At 54.9% G+C, this 13403-nt stretch overlaps 4 non-coding genes across 4 annotated transcripts; all 4 read right to left on the minus strand.

Moving 5' to 3' along the window:
- Positions 1-495: 495 nt before the first annotated feature.
- Positions 496-588, minus strand: LOC137758213 (small nucleolar RNA SNORD116). The gene has a single exon (XR_011072861.1). It is a non-coding gene; the product is annotated as a small nucleolar RNA SNORD116 (small nucleolar RNA).
- Positions 589-3278: 2690 nt separating this feature from the next.
- Positions 3279-3371, minus strand: LOC137758195 (small nucleolar RNA SNORD116). Its single transcript, XR_011072843.1, has one exon. It is a non-coding gene; the product is annotated as a small nucleolar RNA SNORD116 (small nucleolar RNA).
- Positions 3372-6031: 2660 nt separating this feature from the next.
- Positions 6032-6124, minus strand: LOC137758214 (small nucleolar RNA SNORD116). The gene has a single exon (XR_011072862.1). It is a non-coding gene; the product is annotated as a small nucleolar RNA SNORD116 (small nucleolar RNA).
- A 2689-nt stretch (positions 6125-8813) lies between these two features.
- Positions 8814-8906, minus strand: LOC137758202 (small nucleolar RNA SNORD116). The gene has a single exon (XR_011072850.1). It is a non-coding gene; the product is annotated as a small nucleolar RNA SNORD116 (small nucleolar RNA).
- Between the last annotated feature and the right edge of the window lie 4497 nt (positions 8907-13403).

Below are 13403 nucleotides of genomic sequence, written 5' to 3' on the forward strand. Positions count from 1 at the left end.
GCCTAATCCATCAGCCCCTTTCCGCCGATGCCCAACTGAGCTCAGCCCAGCCCATTGCTCCAGCCTCATTATGCACTCAAGAACCTCACCGTGAAACACGCAAGAACAGGGAGGGCCACAGGCCTGGCCTGAGGTTCCAGGCACCAACCAGGGACGCTTGCTCATTTTGGCTTCCAGAATCAACCCCCAAAGTGGCATGCACGAAGCGTGAACCTGGCCAAAACTCACCTCCCAACTGCAAGCTAACTGGGCCTAGACCAGCACACACTCCGACTCTTAAGACGAACAGGAGAGCCTGCCCCCTCGCATTCCCTCAACAGCCATTCAGCAGGGGCCCGGGATTCACAGATAACACAGCTTATGTGCAGACACGGTCAACCCTCAGACAGGAGCCCCTCCAATCCTGGAGTCCTTGGTGGTGTTTGCATGCATGTCGGCGGGGGACGCTGGCCCTCATTCCTTACTGTTCTCTCCCCCTGAGAGAGCAAACCTGCTGAACCTCAGTTTCGATGAGGAGACGGTAGAGTGTTCTCTCTCATTTGGTTCAGATTTTCCAAGGAATGCATGCAAGCGTGTCATCATCGATCCAAGCACATGCTGGGACGCTGCAGCACACAACCGGGGTGTGTGCGGGGCTCTTTATGGGAGCCATGAGCCTGGGCTACCCCAAAAGCCTGGAGAATCCACAGCCCTCAGGCCACTCAGCAAGAGGAACAATCAATCCACTCTTGCAGCCATTGGGCCCATCTGAGGAAAACCTAATATCTAATGGCACATCTTGTGGTGCTTGAATATCTACCGTCCTGAGTTATCCACGACCATGATCGGGGACATGGGCCCGCCACACTTTTTCCAGGTCTTCTTAGCACCTCCAAGCATCAGAGGACACAAAGGTTTTCTTGTTTGTGCCGACGGCCAGCCTTTCCCAGCAACTGCACCTGAGAAGTGGACAGAAATCACCGAGGCTTCCTAAGTGGACCGGTGTCCTCAGAGGACATGATCCATACAAACATTTACCTGGCCTTGTGCTCTGAAACTGCTTCCCAAGGACCTCTATCCCTTACCGAGAATTGACTGCATGTCTGATAGTACGACTGCAGGAAGTTAGGCACCTACGTTGGCTGGTGTGTGAGAGGCTGTATGTGTGTGTTCACACGTGTGGGCGTGTGCGACTGTGACTGGGCTTGCGCACGTGCTTGTGGGTTTCTCTGTGTGCCGCTGAAAACGCGTCTTGGTCTCTGTGTATCCCTATGGCCCTGTGAAGAGGAGTCCAACAGTAAAAGAATTAGTTTATACACAGCACCCTTGTTAGACCCCCAACTGAAAGGAGAAAGAACCCTGTCAGCTTCAAGAGGCCGCGGCCACACTTTGACCCCCAGGGGCTGTTGAAAGGGTCCACGGACTCCCGCTCTCCCACAGCCACGCCTTCTGACCAAAACACAAAGACTCGACGAGACCTGCCTCTGGGCCTTGGCTGTGACATCTACCTGCAGCTCGAGACTCTGTCAGCTACCAGTATATCTGATGGGCATTTGGGGTTACTCGCAGCACTTCCGGAAGCAAGGGAAATCCCATGGTCGGGCCGACACCGACCGGCAGCTGTCTACTGCCAAGATGCAGCCTGAAACCATTCAAGGGGCTAAGGAACGTGGACCCACGTGCCACTTCTCGCCAACTAGGCCTAATCACTTTCCATTGACCCGTGGGTATGCCCTCCACAGGAAGCGGTGGGCTTCAGCCACCATGACCCATGTCGGATCCCCACGGCGGAAACTAGTCCACATTCCCAGCCACGTCTCAGGCATCTCCCATCTTGAATGTTCACGGCCCTGATCCCTAAGGAAACGCTCAAACCCTTCAAAGCCGCGTCCTACGTGCCCTTCTCCAGCCCACAGGGCGACACGGCCCTACTGGAAACCACAAACATCTTCAGAACACGGGAACACTGAACACCAGGGAAGACAGACCGCAAGCCTGTCTCCTTCTTTGATGCTGATCCCACCCCATGCATCCTGGCAATTCTCCACTGCCACAGTGACACTAGCGAGTAACTCACAGTGATCAAAGGCATGGTCCCTGAGGACCACAGACAGACTTTCAACGGAAGACCTCTGCCATGCGACGGGACTTGGAAGCCTGAAAGGGAACGGTGGCTGGTCACAGCAGCACAGCAGGCATGGCAATTGGACCCCCATCTATGCCCCACCAATGGATTGCTCCAGATAAACCTCTGGCTGTTCGAAAGGCCTGCGTGCTACACTGGCCGGTCGCGTCATTGCCCCACGGGAGAAACACTTTCGCTTTACACATTGCCAAACAAGGGAACAAAGCGGCCAAAGGGGATATTCGCATAACTCAACTACCCCCAAGGAGGCCGGCACAGACGCCTCACCATATCGATCTTCTCTACTTCCCACAAGACACCCTTTGTATGTCATTCCTCGGGCAACGGGATCACAACTCTACACAGGTTACCTACATCAACTCACCCACTTGAACTACCAAAGCCATCTGCTCCATAGGCAGCTAATGCCAGCCCATCACGAACAAGACACATTCTTGGGAAGCCGAGGCCAGCGCCTGCAACCCAATGGTGACAGCTCATCCCACGACATCACACAGGACCTTTCCTCATGATACCTTCCCTTTCTCTCCAGGCCAGCAGCCACCACCCAGGTTGAAATGCTTCACTCGAACCACACCCCACTCCACGAACCTCCACTTAGCGCCAACAGTGTGCTGGCAACTTCAGCAGAGGAGCTGACAGGGGCAGCACTGAGGCCTAAACCTTCAGCCCCCTTCCGCCATCGCCCAACTCCAGCACACGCCCGCCAACTGCTCCAGCCACACCGGGAAGTCAAGAACCTCACCGCGCGAAACACAACAGCAGAGAGGGCCAAAGGCCTGGCCTGAGGCTCCAGGCTGCAACCAAGGAAGCTTGCTCATTTTGGCTTCCATAATCAACCTCGGAAGGGGCATGCACAAAGCGTGATCCTGTCCAAAAATCACCTCTCCAAGCTGCAAGCTTACTGGGTCTACACCAGAACACACTCCGACCCTGAACACTAGCAGGAAAGCCTGCCCTCTTGCATTCCCTCAACGGCCTTTTAGCAGGGACCGGGGATTCCTAGATGCCCCAGCTTATGGGCAGATATGCTCGACCCTCAGACAGGAGCCCCTCCAATGCTGGAGCCCTTAGTGGTGTTTGCATGCCTCTCAGCAGGAGAAGTTGGCCCTCATTCCTAACTGTCCCATACCCCCGAGACAGGAAACGTGCTGGACCTCAGTTTCGATGAGGTGACGGCAGAGCGTTCTCACTCATTTTGTTCAGATTTTCCAAGGAATGCATACAAGGGTGTCATCATCGATCCAAGCACATGCTGGGACGCTGCAGAATACAAAAGGGAACGCTGTGCGGTTCTGCAGAAAAGCCATGACCTGGAAGTACCCCAACAGCCTGGGGAATCCACAGTCCTCAGGCCACTCAGCAAGACCAACAATCAATCCATTCTTGCAAACATTGGGCCCATCTGTGGAAAACCTTATATCCAATGGCACATTGGGTGAATGCCTACCGTCCTGAGATATCCACAGACATGCTTGGCAACTTGCACCCGCCCCACTTTTTCCAGTTCTCCTTAGCACATCCAGTCATCAGACAATGCGAAGCTCTTCTTCTCTTTGACGACAGCCAGCCTTACCCTGCAACTGCACCTGTGAAGTGGACAGAAATCATGCAGGTTTCTGAATTGCACAAGGGTCCTCAGAGAACATGATCCTTATGAGCACATAACATGGGCGTGAGCCTGGAAGCTGCTTCCCAAGTACCACTATCCCCTACCGAAAACTGATTGTGTGTCTCATAGCACGACTATAGGAACTTACGCACGTATGTTGGTCGGTGTGTGAGACGCTGTATGTGTGTATTCACACGTGTGGGCGTGTGTGACTGTGACTGTGCACGAGGATGCGTGTGTGGATTCCTGTGTGTGCCGCTAAATACGCGTCTTGGTCTCTGGGTGTCCCTGTGGCCCTTTGCAGATGCCTCCAACAGAAAACGTCATAGTTTATACACAGCACCCAGGTTGGACCCCCAACTGAAAGGCGAAAGAACCCTGTCAGGTTCATGAGGCCGCATGCAAACTTTGGACCCCAGGGCTGTCGAAATAGGCCACAGACTCCCGCTCTCCCACAGCCACGCCTTCTGACCAAAGCACAAAGCCTGGACGAGACCTCCCTCCCGGCCGTGGGTGCCACACCTATGTGGACCTGGAGATCCTGCCACCTACCACCACATCTGATGTGTCCTTGGGGTCACTTCCAGTGCTCCCGGAAGCAAGGTAACCTCCCATGGGTGGGCTGACACCGACTTGCAGTTGCCGACAGGCAAGATGCAGCCTGGCAATTCTCAAGGGGTTAACGGATTTCGGCCCAAGTGCCTCATCTCGCCAACTAGACCAAATCACTTTCCATGACCCCGTGGGAATGCCCTCAATGGGAAGTGTGGGGCTTCAGCAACCATGACACATGTTGGAATCCCACAGAGGAAATTAGGCCACCTTCCCGGCCACGTATAGGCAAGCATCCAACTGGTAGGGTTTACGGCCCTGACCACTGAGGAAACGCTCAAACGCTACACAGCCTCGTCCTAAGTGCCCTCCTCCTGCCTGCAGGGCGACTCGATTCGACTTGAAGCCACAGATATCATGCGAACACGGAGACACTGAACAGCAGGGAAGACACACCGCAAGCCTGTCTGCTTCGATGATGCCCACCCCACCCCATGCATCCTGGCAATTCTCCACTGCCACAGCGACACTACCGAGGAACTCACAGTGATCAAAGACACTGTCCCCGAGGACCACAGACAGACTTTCAACGGAAAACCTCTGCCACACGAGGGGACCTGGAAACTTGAAAGGGCACAGTGGCTGTCCACGTCAGTGGACCTGGCGTCACAACAGTGCCCCAACCTCTGTCCCGCCAACGGACTGCTCCAGATACACCTCTAGCTGTTCACAAGCCGAGTCATCCCCCCCGAGAGAAGCCCTTTCGCATTACACATTCCCAAACAAGGGAACAAAGCGGCCATAGGGTATGTTCGCATAACTAACCATCCTCCAAGGAGGCCGGCACAGATGCGACACCATGTCGATCTTCTTCACCCCTCGCAAGACACCCATTGGGAGTCCTTCCTCTGGCAACGGGATCACAACTCTCCACAGGTTACCTACCTCACCTCATCCACTTCAACTGCCAAATCCATCCCCTCCATAGGCAGCTGATGCCAGCCAATCACGAACATGACACATCCTTGGGAAGCCGAGGCCAGCACCTGCAACCCAATTATAATAGCCTATTCCATGACATCACAAAGGACATGTCCTCATCTTCCCTTCCCTTCCTGTGCGGGCCATCAGTGATCCACGCAGGTTGAAATACAGCACTCGTTCCTCTCCCCGCTCCACGATGACCCACTTGGCATCAACACTGTGCCAGGAGTTAAAGTAGAGAAGCCAACAAGGGCAGCAGCGAGGCCTAATCCATCAGCCCCTTTCCGCCGATGCCCAACCGAGCTCAGCCCAGCCCATTGCTCCAGCCTCATTATGCACTCAAGAACCTCACCGTGAAAAACGCAAGAACAGGGAGGGCCACAGGCCTGGCCTGAGGTTCCAGGCACCAACCAGTGACGCTTGCTCATTTTGGCTTCCAGAATCAACCCCCAAAGTGGCATGCACGAAGCGTGAACCTGGCCAAAACTCACCTCCCAACTGCAAGCTAACTGGGCCTAGACCAGCACACACTCCGACTCTTAAGACCAGCAGGAGAGCCTGCCCCCTCGCATTCCCTCAACAGCCATTCAGCAGGGGCCCGGGATTCACAGATAACACAGCTTATGTGCAGACACGGTCAACCCTCAGACAGGAGCCCCTCCAATCCTGGAGTCCTTGGTGGTGTTTGCATGCATGTCGGCGGGGGACGCTGGCCCTCATTCCTTACTGTTCTCTCCCCCTGAGAGAGCAAACGTGCTGAACCTCAGTTTCGATGAGGAGACGGTAGAGTGTTCTCTCTCATTTGGTTCAGATTTTCCAAGGAATGCATGCAAGCGTGTCATCATCGATCCAAGCACATGCTGGGACGCTGCAGCACACAACCGGGGTGTGTGCGGGGCTCTGTACGGGAGCCATGAGCCTGGGCTACCCCAAAAGCCTGGAGAATCCACAGCCCTCAGGCCACTCAGCAAGAGGAACAATCAATCCACTCTTGCAGCCATTGGGCCCATCTGAGGAAAACCTAATATCTAATGGCACATCTTGTGGTGCTTGAATACCTACCGTCCTGAGTTATCCATGACCATGATCGGGGACATGGGCCCGCCACACTTTTTCCAGGTCTTCTTAGCACCTCCAAGCATCAGAGGACACAAAGGTTTTCTTGTTTGTGCCGACGGCCAGCCTTTCCCAGCAACTGCACCTGAGAAGTGGACAGAAATCACTGAGGCTTCCTAAGTGGACCGGTGTCCTCAGAGGACATGATCCATACAAACATTTACCTGGCCTTGAGCTCTGAAACTGCTTCCCAAGGACCTCTATCCCTTACCGAGAATTGACTGCATGTCTGATAGTACGACTGCAGGAAGTTAGGCACCTACGTTGGCTGGTGTGTGAGAGGCTATATGTGTGTGTTCACACGTGTGGGCGTGTGCGACTGTGACTGGGCTTGTGCACGTGCTTGTGGGTTTCTCTGTGTGCCGCTGAAAACGCGTCTTGGTCTCTGTGTATCCCTATGGCCCTGTGAAGAGGAGTCCAACAGTAAAAGAATTAGTTTATACACAGCACCCTTGTTAGACCCCCAACTGAAAGGAGAAAGAACCCTGTCAGCTTCAAGAGGCCGCGGCCACACTTTGACCCCCAGGGGCTGTTGAAAGGGTCCACGGACTCCCGCTCTCCCACAGCCACGCCTTCTGACCAAAACACAAAGACTCGACGAGACCTGCCTCTGGGCCTTGGCTGTGACATCTACCTGCAGCTCGAGACTCTGTCAGGTACCAGTATATCTGATGGGCATTTGGGGTCACTCGCAGCACTTCCAAAAGCAAGGGAACTCCCATGGTCGGGCCGACACCCACCGGCAGCTGTCTACTGCCAAGATGCAGCCTGAAACCACTCAAGGGGCTAACGAACGTGGGCCCATGTGCCACTTCTCGCCAATTAGGCCTAATCACTTTCCATTGACCCGTGGGAATGCCCTCCACAGGAAGCGGTGGGCTTCAGCCACCATGACCCATGTCGGATACCCACGGCGGAAACTAGTCCACATTCCCAGCCACGTCTCAGGCATCTCCCATCTTGAATGTTCATGGCCCTGCTCCCCAAGGAAACGCTCAAACCCTTGAAAGCCGCGTCCTACGTGCCCTTCTCCAGCCCACAGGGCGACACGGCCCTACTGGAAACCACAAACATCTTCAGAACACGGGAACACTGAACACCACGGAAGACAGACCGCAAGGCTGTCTCCTTGTTTGGTGCTGATCCCACCCCATGCATCCTGGCAATTCTCCACTGCCACAGTGACACTAGCGAATAACTCACAGTGATCAAAGGCATGGTCCCTGAGGACCACCGAAAGACTTTCAACGGAAGACCTCTGCCATGCGACGGGACTTGGAAGTCTGAAAGGGAACGGTGGCTGGTCACAGCAGCACAGCAGGCATGGCAATTGGACCCCCATCTCTGCCCCACCAATGGACTGCTCCAGATAAACCTCTGGCTGTTCGAAAGGCCTGCTTGCTACAGTGGCCGTTTGCGTCATTGCCCCACGGGAGAAACACTTTCGCTTTACACATTGCCAAACGAGGGAACAAAGCGGACAAAGGGGATATTCGCATAACTCAACTACCCCCAAGGAGGCCGGCACAGACGCATCACCATGTCGATCTTCCCTACTTCCCGCAAGACACCCTTTGGGTGTCATTCCTCGGGCAATGGGATCGCAACTCTACACAGGTTACCTACCTCAACTCACCCGCTTGAACTACCAAAGCCATCCGCTCCATAGGCAGCTTATGCCAGCCCATCACGAAAGAGACACATTCTTGGGAAGCCGAGGCCAGCGCCTGCAACCCAATGGTGACAGCCCATCCCACGACATCACACAGGACCTTTCCTCATGATACCTTCCCTTTCTCTCCAGGCCAGCAGCCACCACCCAGGCTGAAATGCTTCACTCGATCCACACCCCACTCCAAGAACCTCCACTCAGCGCCAACAGTGTGCCGGCAACTTCATCAGAGGAGCTGACAGGGGCAGCACTGAGGCCTAAGCCTTCAGCCCCCTTCCGCAATCACCCAACTCCAGCCCACGCCCGCCCACTGCTCCAGCCACACCGGGCAGTCAAGAACCTCACCGCGCGAAGCACAACAGCAGATAGGGACAAAGGCCTGGCCTGAGGCTCCAGGCTCCAACCAAGGAAGCTTGCTCATTTTGGCTTCCATAATCAACCTCGGAAGCGGCATGCACAAAGCGTGATCCTGTCCAAAAATCACCTCTCCAAGCTGCAAGCTTACTGGGTCTATACCAGAACACACTCCGACCCTGCAGACTAGCATGAAAGCCTGCCTCTTGCATTCCCTCAACGGCCTTTTAGCAGGGACTGGGGATTCCTTCATGACCCAGCTTATGGGCAGATATGGTCGACCCTCAGACAGGAGCCCCTCCAATGCTGGAGCCCTTAGTGGTGTTTGCATTCCTGTCAGCAGGAGACGTTGGCCCTCATTCCTAACTATCCCGTACCCCCGAGACAGGAAACGTGCTGGACCTCAGTTTCGATGAGTAGACGGAAGAGCGTTCTCACTCATTTTGTTCAGATTTTCCAAAGAATGCATACAAGTGTGTCATCGTCGATCCAAGCACATGCTGGGACGCTGCAGAACACAAAAGGGAAGGCTGTGGGGCTCTGCAGAGGAGCCATGACCTGCAAGTACTCCAACAGCCTGGGGAATCCACAGTCCTCAGGCCAGTCAGCAAGACCAACAATCAATCCACTCTTGCAACCACTGGGCCCATCGGTGGAAAACCTAATATCCAATGGCACATCTAAGTATGGGTGAATGCCTACCGTCCTGAGATATCCACAGACATGCTCGGCAACTTGCACCCGACCCACTTTTTCCAGTTCTCCTTAGCACATCCAGTCATCAGACAATGCGAAGCTCTTCTTCTCTTTGACGACAGACAGCCTTACCCTGCAACTGCACCTGTGAAGTGGACAGAAATCATGCAGGTTTCTGAATTGCACCAGGGTCCTCAGAGAACATGATTCTTACGAACACATAAACTGGGCGTGAGCCTGGAACCTGCTTCCCAAGTACCACTATCCCCTACCGAAAACTGATTGTGTGTCTCACAGCACGACTGAAGGATGTTACGCACGTACGTTGGTCCGTGTGTGAGATGCTGTATGTGTGTATTCACACGTGTGGGCGTGTGTGACTGTGACTGTGCACGAGGATGCGTTTGTGGATTCCTGTGTGTGCCTCTAAATACGCGTCTTGGTCTCTGGGTGTCCCTGTGGCCCTTTGCAGATGCCTCCAACAGTAAACGTCATAGTTTATACACAGCACCCAGGTTGGACCCCCAACTGAAAGGCGAAAGAACCCTGTCAGGTTCATGAGGCCGCATGCAAACTTTGGCCCCCAGGGCTGTCGAAATAGGCCACAGACTCCCGCTCTCCCACAGCCACGCCTTCTGACCAAAGCACAAAGCCTGGACGAGATCTCCCTCCCGGGGTTGGGTGTCACACCTATGTGGACCTGGAGATCCTGCCACCTACCACCACATCTGATGTGCCCTTGGGGTCACTCCCAGTGCTCCCGGAAGCAAGGTAACCTCCCATGGGCGAGCTGACACCGACCTGCAGTTGCCGACAGGCAAGATGCAGCCTGGCAATTCTCAAGGGGTTAACGGACTTCGGCCCAAGTGCCTCATCTCGCCAACTAGACCAAATCGCTTTTCATGACCCCGTGGGAATGCCCTCAATGGGAAGTGTGGGGCTTCAGCAACTATGACACAGGTTGGAATCCCACAGAGGAAATTAGGCCACCTTCCCGGCCCCATATAGGCAAGCATCCAACTGGTACGGTTTACGGCCCTGACCACTGAGGAAACGCTCAAACACTACACAGCCTCGTCCTAAGTGCCCTCCTCCTGCCTGCAGGGCGACTCGATTCGACTTGAAGCCACAGACATCATGCGAACACAGAGACACTGAACAGCAGGGAAGACACACCGCAAGCCTGTCTGCTTGGATGATGCCCACCCCACCCCATGCATCCTGGCAATTCTCCACTGCCACAGCGACACTACCGATGAACTCACAGTGATCAAAGGCACTGTCCCCGAGGACCACAGACAGACTTTCAACAGAAAACCTTTGCCACACGAGGGGACCTGGAAACTTGAAAGGGCACGGTGGCTGTCCACGTCAGTGCACCTGGCGTCACAAAAGTGCCCCCACCTCTGTACCGCCAACGGACTGCTCCAGATACACCTCTAGCTGTTCGCAAGCCGAGTCATCCCCCCCCGGGAGAAGCCCTTTCACTTTACACATTCCCAAACAAGGGAACAAAGCGGCCAAAGGGGATGTTCGCATAACTAACCATCCTGCAAGGAGGCCGGCACAGATGCGACACCGTGTCGATCTTCTCCACCCCTCGCAAGACAGCCTTTGGGAGTCTTTCCTCTGGCAATGGGCTCGCAACTCTACACAGTTACCTACCTCACCTCATCCACTTCAACTGCCAAAGCCATCCACTCCATAGGCAGCTGATGCCAGCCAATCACGAACATGACACATCCTTGGGAAGCCGAGGCCCGCACTGGCAACCCAATTATGATAGCCTATTCCATGACATCACAAAGGACCTGTCCTCATCTTCCCTTCCCTTCCTGTGCGGGCCATCAGTGATCCACGCAGGTTGAAATACAGCACTCGTTCCTCTCCCCACTCCACGATGACCCACTTGGCATCAACACTGTGCCGGGAGTTAAAGTAGAGAAGCCAACAAGGGCAGCAGCGAGGCCTAATCCATCAGCCCCTTTCCGCCGATGCCCAACCGAGCTCAGCCCAGCCCATTGCTCCAGCCTCACTAGGCACTCAAGAACCTCACCGTGAAAAACGCAAGAACAGGGAGGGCCACAGGCCTGGCCTGAGGTTCCAGGCACCAACCAGGGACGCTTGCTCATTTTGGCTTCCAGAATCAACCCCCAAAATGGCATGCACGAAGCGAGAACCTGGCCAAAACTCAGCTCCCAACTGCAAGCTAACTGGGCCTAGACCAGCACACACTGCGACTCTTAAGACCAGCAGGAGAGCCTGCCCCCTCGCATTCCCTCAACAGCCATTCAGCAGGGCCCCGGGATTCACAGATAACACAGCTTATGTGCAGACACAGTCAACACTCAGAAAGAAGCCCCTCCAATACTGGAGTCCTTGGTTAGACCCCCAACTGAAAGGAGAAAGACCCCTGTCAGCTTCAAGAGGCCGTGGGCACACTTTGACCCCCAGGGGCTGTTGAATGGGTCCACGGACTCCCGCTCTCCCACAGCCACGCCTTCTGACCAAAACACAAAGACTCGACGAGACCTGCCTCTGGGCCTTGGCTGTGACATCTACCTGCAGATCGAGACTCTGTCAGCTACCAGTATATCTGATGGGCATTTGGGGTCACTCGCAGCACTTCCAGAAGCAAGGGAACTCCCATGGTCGGGCCAACACCGACCGGCAGCTGTCTACTGCCAAGATGCAGCCTGAAACCACTCAAGGGGCTAACGAACGTGGGCCCACGTGCCACTTCTCGCCAACTAGGCCTAATCACTTTCCATTGACCCGTGGGAATGCACACCACAGGAAGTTGTGGGCTTCAGCCACCATGACCCATGTCGGATCCCTACGGCGGAAACTAGTCCACATTCCCAGCCACGTCTCAGGCAGCTCCCATCTTGAATGTTCACGGCCCTGACCACTAAGGAAACGCTCAAACCCTTGAAAGCCTAGTCCTACATGCCCTCCTCCAACCCACATGGCGACACGACCCTACTGGAAACCACAAACATCTTCAGAACACGGGAACACTGAACACCAGGGAAGACAGACCGCAAGCCTGTCTCCTTCTTTGATGCTGATCCCACCCAATGAATCCTGGCAATTCTCCACTGCCACAGTGACACTAGCGAGTAACTCACAGTGATCAAAGGCATGGTCCCTGAGGACCACAGACAGACTTTCAACGGAAGACCTCTGCCATGCGACGGGACTTGGAAGCCTGAAAGGGAACGGTGGCTGGTCACAGCAGCACAGCAGGCATGGCAATTGGACCCCCATCTCTGCCCCACCAATGGATTGCTCCAGATAAACCTGTGGCTGTTCGAAAGGCCTGCATGCGACACTGGCCGGTCGCGTCATTGCCCCACGGGAGAAACCCTTTCGCTTTACACATTGCCAAAGAAGGGAACAAAGCGGCCAAAGGGGATATTCGCATAACTCAACTACCCCCAAGGAGGCCGGCACAGACGCCTCACCATGTCGATCTTCTCTACTTCCCACAAGACACCCTTTGTATGTCATTCCTCGGGCAACGGGATCACAACTCTACAAAGGTTACCTACCTCAACTCACCCGCTTGAACTACCAAAGCCATCTGCTCCATAGGCAGCTAATGCCTGCCCATCACGAACAAGACACATTCTTGGGAAGCCGAGGCCAGCGCCTGCAACCCAATGGTGACAGCTCATCCCACGACATCACACAGGACCTTTCCTCATGATACCTTCCCTTTCTCTCCAGGCCAGCAGCCACCACCCAGGTTGAAATGCTTCACTCGATCCACACCCCACTCCACGAACCTCCACTTAGTGCCAACAGTGTGCCGGGAACTTCAGCAGAGGAGCTCACAGGGGCAGCACTGAGGCCTAAACCTTCAGCCCCCTTCCGCCATCGCCCAACTCCAGCACACGCCCGCCAACTGCTCCAGCCACACCGGGAAGTCAAGAACCTCACCACGCGAAACACAACAGCAGAGAGGGCCAAAGTCCTGGCCTGAGGCTCCAGGCTGCAACCAAGGAAGCTTGCTCATTTTGGCTTCCATAATCAACCTCGGAAGCGGCATGCACAAAGTGTGATCCTGTCCAAAAGTCACCTCTCCAAGCTGCAAGCTTACTGGGTCTACACCAGAACACACTCCGACCCTGAAGACTAGCAGGAAAGCCTGCCCTCTTGCATTCCCTCAACGGCCTTTTAGCAGGGACCGGGGATTCCTAGATGACCCAGCTTATGGGCAGATATGGTCGACCCTCAGACAGGAGCCCCTCCAATGCTGGAGCCCTTAGTGGTGTTTGCATGCCTCT

The sequence above is a fragment of the Eschrichtius robustus genome, unplaced genomic scaffold (genome assembly GCF_028021215.1).
Source record: "Eschrichtius robustus isolate mEscRob2 unplaced genomic scaffold, mEscRob2.pri scaffold_746, whole genome shotgun sequence".
In the NCBI taxonomy this organism is placed as follows: domain Eukaryota; kingdom Metazoa; phylum Chordata; class Mammalia; order Artiodactyla; family Eschrichtiidae; genus Eschrichtius; species Eschrichtius robustus.